The 7141-nt window shown below is 40.4% G+C and overlaps 1 pseudogene; it reads left to right on the top strand.

The window, feature by feature from the left end:
• The first annotated feature begins 1513 nt into the window (after positions 1-1513).
• LOC118834074 lies at positions 1514-6100 on the top strand (annotated as a pseudogene).
• The last annotated feature ends 1041 nt before the right edge of the window (positions 6101-7141 follow it).

Below are 7141 nucleotides of genomic sequence, written 5' to 3'. Positions count from 1 at the left end.
ATGATGAGGGAGAGTATTCTAGGCACTGGAGAGAAATGTAGAGAGTAGGGAATGCCTTGTGCCAGAAATAACAAATAGGCCAGTTTATGTGGATGATAGAGTGGAGCAAAGTATAGGAAATAGAGTGGAATATTGGAAATAGAATAGAGTGTAGCAAAATATAGGAAATTTGGAAAGGCAGTGTCAAGAAGGAGTAGCTTCCTCTTGTGCTGTACCAGAATAAAACAGAGAGCTTGATGAGTGAAACAGGAGACTGGCCAGTAAAGCCAGTCCTTATGTGTGTGTCTAGTCCTTCACTGATGTAATTCCTTTGTATACTTTGGAGCATGCATCTACATTCTGTCAGGGTCATTCTGCTAAACACATGGAGAATAGAAACCTCTCATATTGGGTGTGGATGTATAGCCAGAACTGGAGGGTAAATTCCAATGGCACTAGTTGACTTCAGCCATCCTTTATTGATCTGACTTGTCCCCTTCTGGGAGCATTATATTGAGGTACAGTGCTGTAAGGAGATCCTCAGATCCTCCATATTTGAGACCAATAAGTGCCCCCTTTTTGTTTTTATTTCTCTTTGTTTGTTTTGGCTCTTTTCAAATGTTCTTTCATTTAAGGTAAAGGAGATCTGAAATGACTATAACCTTGAGGGGTTTAAGATATCAGGAGAGTGAGTGATCCAAGTTTTGCCTACTTTTATAGCCAGCTCAATCTTCTGAAGCTCTTGGGTACTCCTAGGTACACCTTTGGGATCAATCCCAGCGGTAGCTTTAAGAGAGACTCAATAGAGTCTTGATTCTGTGGGTCAGCACTATGTTGAAATTTTTGTCTGAACATACTCCCTCTAGAAACTGAGGAGAATGTATGGACCTAAAGTGTTGGAGGAAGGGAGAATATTTGTAATTCTGTTCATGTTAAAGGTCTTTGAAATAAAAATTCCTTTCTAAAAGCTAACACATGTTTATTGGTTAAATTGAGCCAGAGATCGTAGACACTGGCAGCTAACAGTAGGGGGACATAACAGAATGGGGTCTTAAGCTGATGGCATTAGAGACAAAAATCGCAACTTCTTATGTGTGCCCATAGAGCACTCATGTGGTGACATAGTGGACTGTCTCGGGGATTAATAAAGGCAGAGTGTTTGATAAAATAGGAAGCGGATAGGTTTTAAACAGTTTTAAATATCAAATAGATGTATTTATATTTTATATTGGAAGTAAATAGAGAGCTCTTGAGCTTATTAAGAGGGAGAAGGTAACATATATCAACCTGCACTTTAAGAAATTCATTTTGGTGAGTAGTGGATGGATTAGACTGGGGAGAAACTTGAAGTAAGGAGAATAATTAGGGGGTTATTTGAAAAAGTACAGGTGGGAGATGGTAAGGGCCCCAAATTTGGGTGGTAGTTATGAGAGTGGAAAGCAGTGGATGTATATGAGAAACTAGGTTTGATGAGGGATTGGCTGAGTAGAATGAGTGAAGGTAAAGAGTCAAGGATGACAGTGATGTTGCGAGTATGAATTCCTTGGAGGATGGCTATGCCCTTGATAGCAGCAGTGAAGTTCATAAGGTGGGTTAGGGTGGGGCTGGTTTGTGAAAAAGATGATGAATTCTGTTTTGTGCCTTTGTCCACATTCTCATATGAGCTTGTGATGATTAAAGTAAGCCCAAGCTTAGAGCCTTAATCACTTAACCAAGATCACAAGCAGGAGATCTGTGGCCAATCTTATACTGAAGCTAAGGTCTTGATGACTAGTTAGGCTTTGTTCCCATTTATAAAAGGCTATTGTGGGCAAACTGTGGAAAGGAAAATGTACAAGGGTGGAAACTGAGCCATTCTAAAGAAAGAAGTAGAGTCAATATATCTGAGTATATGTATGTGTGTATAATATTATATATGTATGTGTATACACACACACATAGACACACATCACTTAACCCTGTTTGCCTCAATTTTCTCATCTGTTAAGTGAGCTGGAGAAAGAAATAGCAAACCACTTCAATATCTTTGCCAAGAAAACCCCACAATAGGTCACAAAGATTTCAGCATAACCATATGTTTGTATGTATGTATGTATATGTATATGTATATGTATATATGTATATACACATATACATGTATATATGTGTATATATACATATACACACACATACATGTATATGTGTGTATATATATGAACACATACACACACTGTATGTGTGTGTATCTGTATCTATATGCACACATACACACACACACACACATACACGCTTTCTATACATAGCTACTTGTGGAGGTGGTTACATTGGGAGAACATGATCTCAAAAGTCCAGATATTTTTTCAGTTTCTTTTTAGGACTCCTGAATTTCTAACATATGGACAAGACACTGTGGAATTCATCAAGAGTGGGGAGTGTGAGCAATGGTTGTACTTATAGGCAGTTAGATATCCAACATAACGTGAATTTCCCTTCTGGTACTTTTCTCTTGGGCCTCCTGAAAATCTATAATTAGGCCCTCAAAGAAAGAGAAACTTAATTTTTTATTTTATTCATCTTGAATTTTTAGTGCTTTATCATTTTTTTCAAAGTCTCTCCATATTTGGCATACTTAACACTATGCAATCTCATTCTAGTCCTACCTCCTTGACTTATTCCCCTCTATCATCTTTTCCTGATTCCAAAAAATTAGAAATTCTCCAAGGTTGTGTTCTCAGCCCTCTATTATTTTCTGTATCCTTTGTCTTTTCCTGTTTTTGTTTTTCATTCCTCTGATTTCATCTATCTCCTTTATTTAGGTAGCTTTTAAATCTACAACTCTAGTCTTAATTCAAATTTCACATATCCATCTGCCTCTTGGACATCTCCATTCATATGTCCCAATAGCACTTTTGGCATATGAAACAAAACTCAATGATTTTTCCTCAAACCTAGTTTCTCCTGATGATTCAGGTTGATGGTGGTATAATTTTCCAGTAATTGAGGCTTAAAATGTTAGTCATCATCGTCTTCTTCAATCAGTCAGTCACTAAGTCTAGAGGATTGTTTCTTTGTAATATTTCTTTTATGCCACAGGTGGAGCCAAGATGGCAGAGAGAAGCCAGGAAGTTGCCTGAGTTCTCCTCAGTTTCCCTCAGAAACAACACTAAATCAAGACTCTAAATGGATTCTGGAGTGACAGAAACTACAAAAAGACAAAGTGAAATAATTTTCCAGCATATGACAACTTAGAGGGACTTTAGGAAAGGTCTGTCTCACTTGGGTAAAGGTGGGCTCAACACATTGCAGATTGTGTCCAGGCAAGCTAGCGAGAGGCTTGTAATCACAACACAGATCAGCAACCCATGCCCCTTGGTCCTGGTTCAGCAAGCCAGTGGTACAGCAGGTCAGCTGTGAGAACCCAGCCCCAGCATGGAAGGCAAATTGCTAGCCCCAGAAACCAGAGCACAACTAGGCCAGGCCACACTAAAGCAGTGGTCAAATTGCCAGCCCCTGAGGCCCCAGAACAGAAAGCTAGTGACTAGGCCATTGGCCCCCAGTGCAAGAAGCATGAAACAGTATCCCTGTGCCTCTGGAGCAGAGCTCAATTTTAAAAGCCATGAAATAGACTAAAAAATGAGCAAGAAATGGAAAACAGTCCTGACCATAGAAAGCTCCTATGGAGACAGGGAAAATCAAAATACAAATTCAGAAGAGGACAACAATGCCCAAATGTCTATATGTGAAACTTGAAAGGGGCGTATGAGTTGGTCTCAAGCCCAAAAACCCTTCTTGGAAGAGCTCAAGAAAGATTTTAAAAGTCAAATAAGAGAGGTAGAAGAAAAATTGGGAAAAGAAATGTGAGATATGCAAGAGAGAGTTAACAGCTTGGAAAGGAAGGACAAAAACTGACTGAAGAAAACAATTGCTTGAAAAATACAATTGGCCAAATGGGGGGAAAATAATCCTTTGAAGAAAACAACTCCTTAAAATGTAGAATTAAAGGCTAACTGAAGAAAGTATTTTTTTAAAAAAGTATAATTAGGCAAGTGGAAACTAATCACTCTATGAGACTTCAAGAATCAGTCCAACAAAATCAAAAGAATGAAAAAATAGGTGAAAATGTAAAATACCTCACTGGAAAATAATTGACCAAGAAAACAGATCCAGGAGAGAAAATTGAAGAATTATTGGACTACTTGAAAGCCATAAATAAAAAAATAACAGCCTGGAGAGAATCTTTCAAGAAATTATCAAGGAAAATAGCCCTGATATCCTAGAATCAGAGGGTAAAATAGAAATTGAAAGAATTCTCTGATCATCTCCTGAAATAGATCTGAAAATAAAAACTCCAAGGAATATTGTAGCCAAATTCAAGAATTATCAGATGAAGGAGAAACTACTGCAAGTGACTAGATAGAAACAATTCAGATATCAAGGAGTCACAGTCAGGATTCCACAGGAGTTAGCACCTTCTACCATAAAGAATCAGAGGGCTTGGAATAGGATATTCTAGAAGAAGCCTGGATTAAAACCAAGCATCAACTACCCAGCAAAATTGAGCATAATCTTTTAGGGGAAAAGATAGATATTCAATCAAATAGGGGATTTCAAACTTTCCTGATGAAAAGACCAGAGCAAAACAGAAAATTCCATCTTCAAGTAGAAGATTCTAGAGGATCATAAAAAGGTAAACAGGAAAGAAAAAAAATGTTATTCAATAAAGCTAAATTGTTTACATCCCTACATGGGAAGATGATACTTATAATTCTTGAGAACTATATCTCTATTAGGGCAGTTTGAAGGAGTATACTAGGTAGAGGATAAGTCAACTTTGACATGATGATACAACAAAAATAAAGGGTGAAAAAATGATTGCAACAGGAGAAGAGGAAAGGAAGAGGCAGAATAGGGTAAATTACATCACATGAAGAGGCACAAAAGACCTATATTGTAGAGGGAAAGAAAGGAAGAGCATGTGTATTGTTTGAATATCACTCATCAGATTTAGCCCAAGAAGGAATACATACACACTTAGTTGGATACAGAAATTTATCTTACCCTATAGAGAAGTAGGAGGGGAAAGAAAAGGGAGTGAGGTAGATAGAAAGGAGGGCAGAAGTAAGAGGGGAAAATGGAAAGAAAAGGGAGGGTGTCTGGTATAAGGAAGGGAAGATTGAAGGAAGTGATAGTCAGAAGCAAAACACCGGTGAGGAGGGACAGGGTGAAAGGAGAGAGAAAAGTATAAACAGGAAGTATAAAATAGGATGGAGTGAAATACATAGTAATCAGAACTGTGAATGTAAATGGGGGAAACTCTCCCATAAAATGGAAGCAGATAACACAGTGGATTAAAAATCAGACTCCCATCAATGTGTGCCTCCTGAAGCTGCTCTTGGAGCTTGAACAGCTGAAAGGAAAGTGGGTGCGCTGAATGCCTGAGTGGCGGGAGGTGCTGCACAGGCCATGATGGAGAGATTGAAGGGTCGGGACATGGGGAGGGGGGAGAGGAGGTTTGTTCCAGACCTTGGCCCTGACCCTGCCACCTCCCCTTTCCCCCCTCTTGGCCCTAACCCCCTGATCCTGTGCCCCCTCCCCCAACCTTGACCCTAACCCTGATCCCAGCCCTCCTGAAAGGCTGGTTCTCCCTCTCCAAGATTTGCTATACCATGGGTGCCAAGGCTGTCAGCCCCTTTCAGTATAGGTCCTCTATGGCTTCCCTTTCCTGGGTATGCACCAATAAGTCTGAGCCTGATCTGCCTGAGTTACAGGTGATTTCACTGGACCTGGGGCCCAGGATTACTTGACACCCAAGGAGACCCAAGGTGTGATTGATTATGGAGAGTCAGAGTCTTAGTCTTTGTTTCCTCCAGTGCTTTGGAGGTGGCCACAGCCTCATGGTTCTCTTTTGCAGCCTACCCTACCAACTCCTGCTACTGTGGTATCTCCTGAGTGGGATCCCCTCACCTGGTTTGGGATCTTGTTGCCACAGAGTCTGCAACAGGCCCAAGGAAGTTTCCAGGCAGCTCTGCTGATGGCTGGAGAAATTTCAGGGCTCCAGAGCTGAATCAAGTCAGGAAGAGCCCAGATTCAAGTCCTACAATGGGAGAAACAGAAACTGCTTGATCACCTGAAGGTTGCTTGAACACTTTATCTAACATTGTGAGTTCAAATCAATGATTTAGTCTTTTGTTTGATGCCTATCCAACAGTGCCTTTCTGGCCAATGTTGTCAAGTCCCCCTAGACCTTGGCTGTTCCTTATCCTGGCCTCCCCTTACCCCCTGTCGGAGTTGCCTAGGCTATGAAGCTAAGTTCCTCTTTCTGACATTTAAAGCTACGCCAAAAAAAGAAAAAGAAATCACAGTACTATTACAGAACCAGACAAAATCACAAGGTGGGTGGGGGTGACAATAGGTGCAAGACCTCAACAGAAGTGATGACCAAAAGAGGCGGTAAAGTATGCTTGTCACAAGGAAACATGATGCTTCTAAAAGCTACGAAAGTCACTTGTAAGTAACACGAACAATAGATTGATAGGACAAGACCCCTGAAAGAAACAGACATATCCCAGTGTTTGTTAAGCCATAAAACACCAAGCTATTGTGTGTGTGGGGAAAAACCCCCAACTTCTACAAAAATGTAGGGAGAACTAGAAAACCCTGGCAGCAGCAATTGGGTTCAGATCAGTAGGGTTTGCATCCTCAAAGCCCCAAATAAGTTTATGACCAAATAACAAAAGATCCCCTGCTTAGGGGTCACAAACCAGCTAAATGGAGCTTTTGAGATTGCCACTTAAGAAGAGAATTCTTAAATAAAATATAGTACTATAGAAAGAAAGATCCAAAGGTCACCTTGCCTTTTCCCAGTCAAAAAGTCCTTCACTCTTTTCTGTGTCTCCCTCTGGGTTTGATTCTCTTGGCTTCTGGCTCAGACAGCCATTTTCAGCCTCATCTCTAGTTTATCCCAACCAGCTGAGGTCCTCAACCACTGGCTAAGACTCAGTCTTCTGTGTCCAGTAGTGGCCTAAGGCTGAGGGCTCAGGGGTGAGCTGGAGATGCTCCTCAACTATTTGCTATTTGAATAAATATGGGCAAGAACAAGGAGCTGGAGATTGTGAGGCTTGAAGGAGTAAATTTAAACTCTATCTTCTCCAGGGAATTCATTGAACAAATGCTTAACTTGGCT

Source organism: Trichosurus vulpecula, chromosome 1 (assembly GCF_011100635.1).
Source record: "Trichosurus vulpecula isolate mTriVul1 chromosome 1, mTriVul1.pri, whole genome shotgun sequence".
Taxonomy (NCBI): domain Eukaryota; kingdom Metazoa; phylum Chordata; class Mammalia; order Diprotodontia; family Phalangeridae; genus Trichosurus; species Trichosurus vulpecula.
Note: the sequence above shows the minus strand (reverse complement) of the source record. Positions and strands in the feature narration are given on the sequence as shown.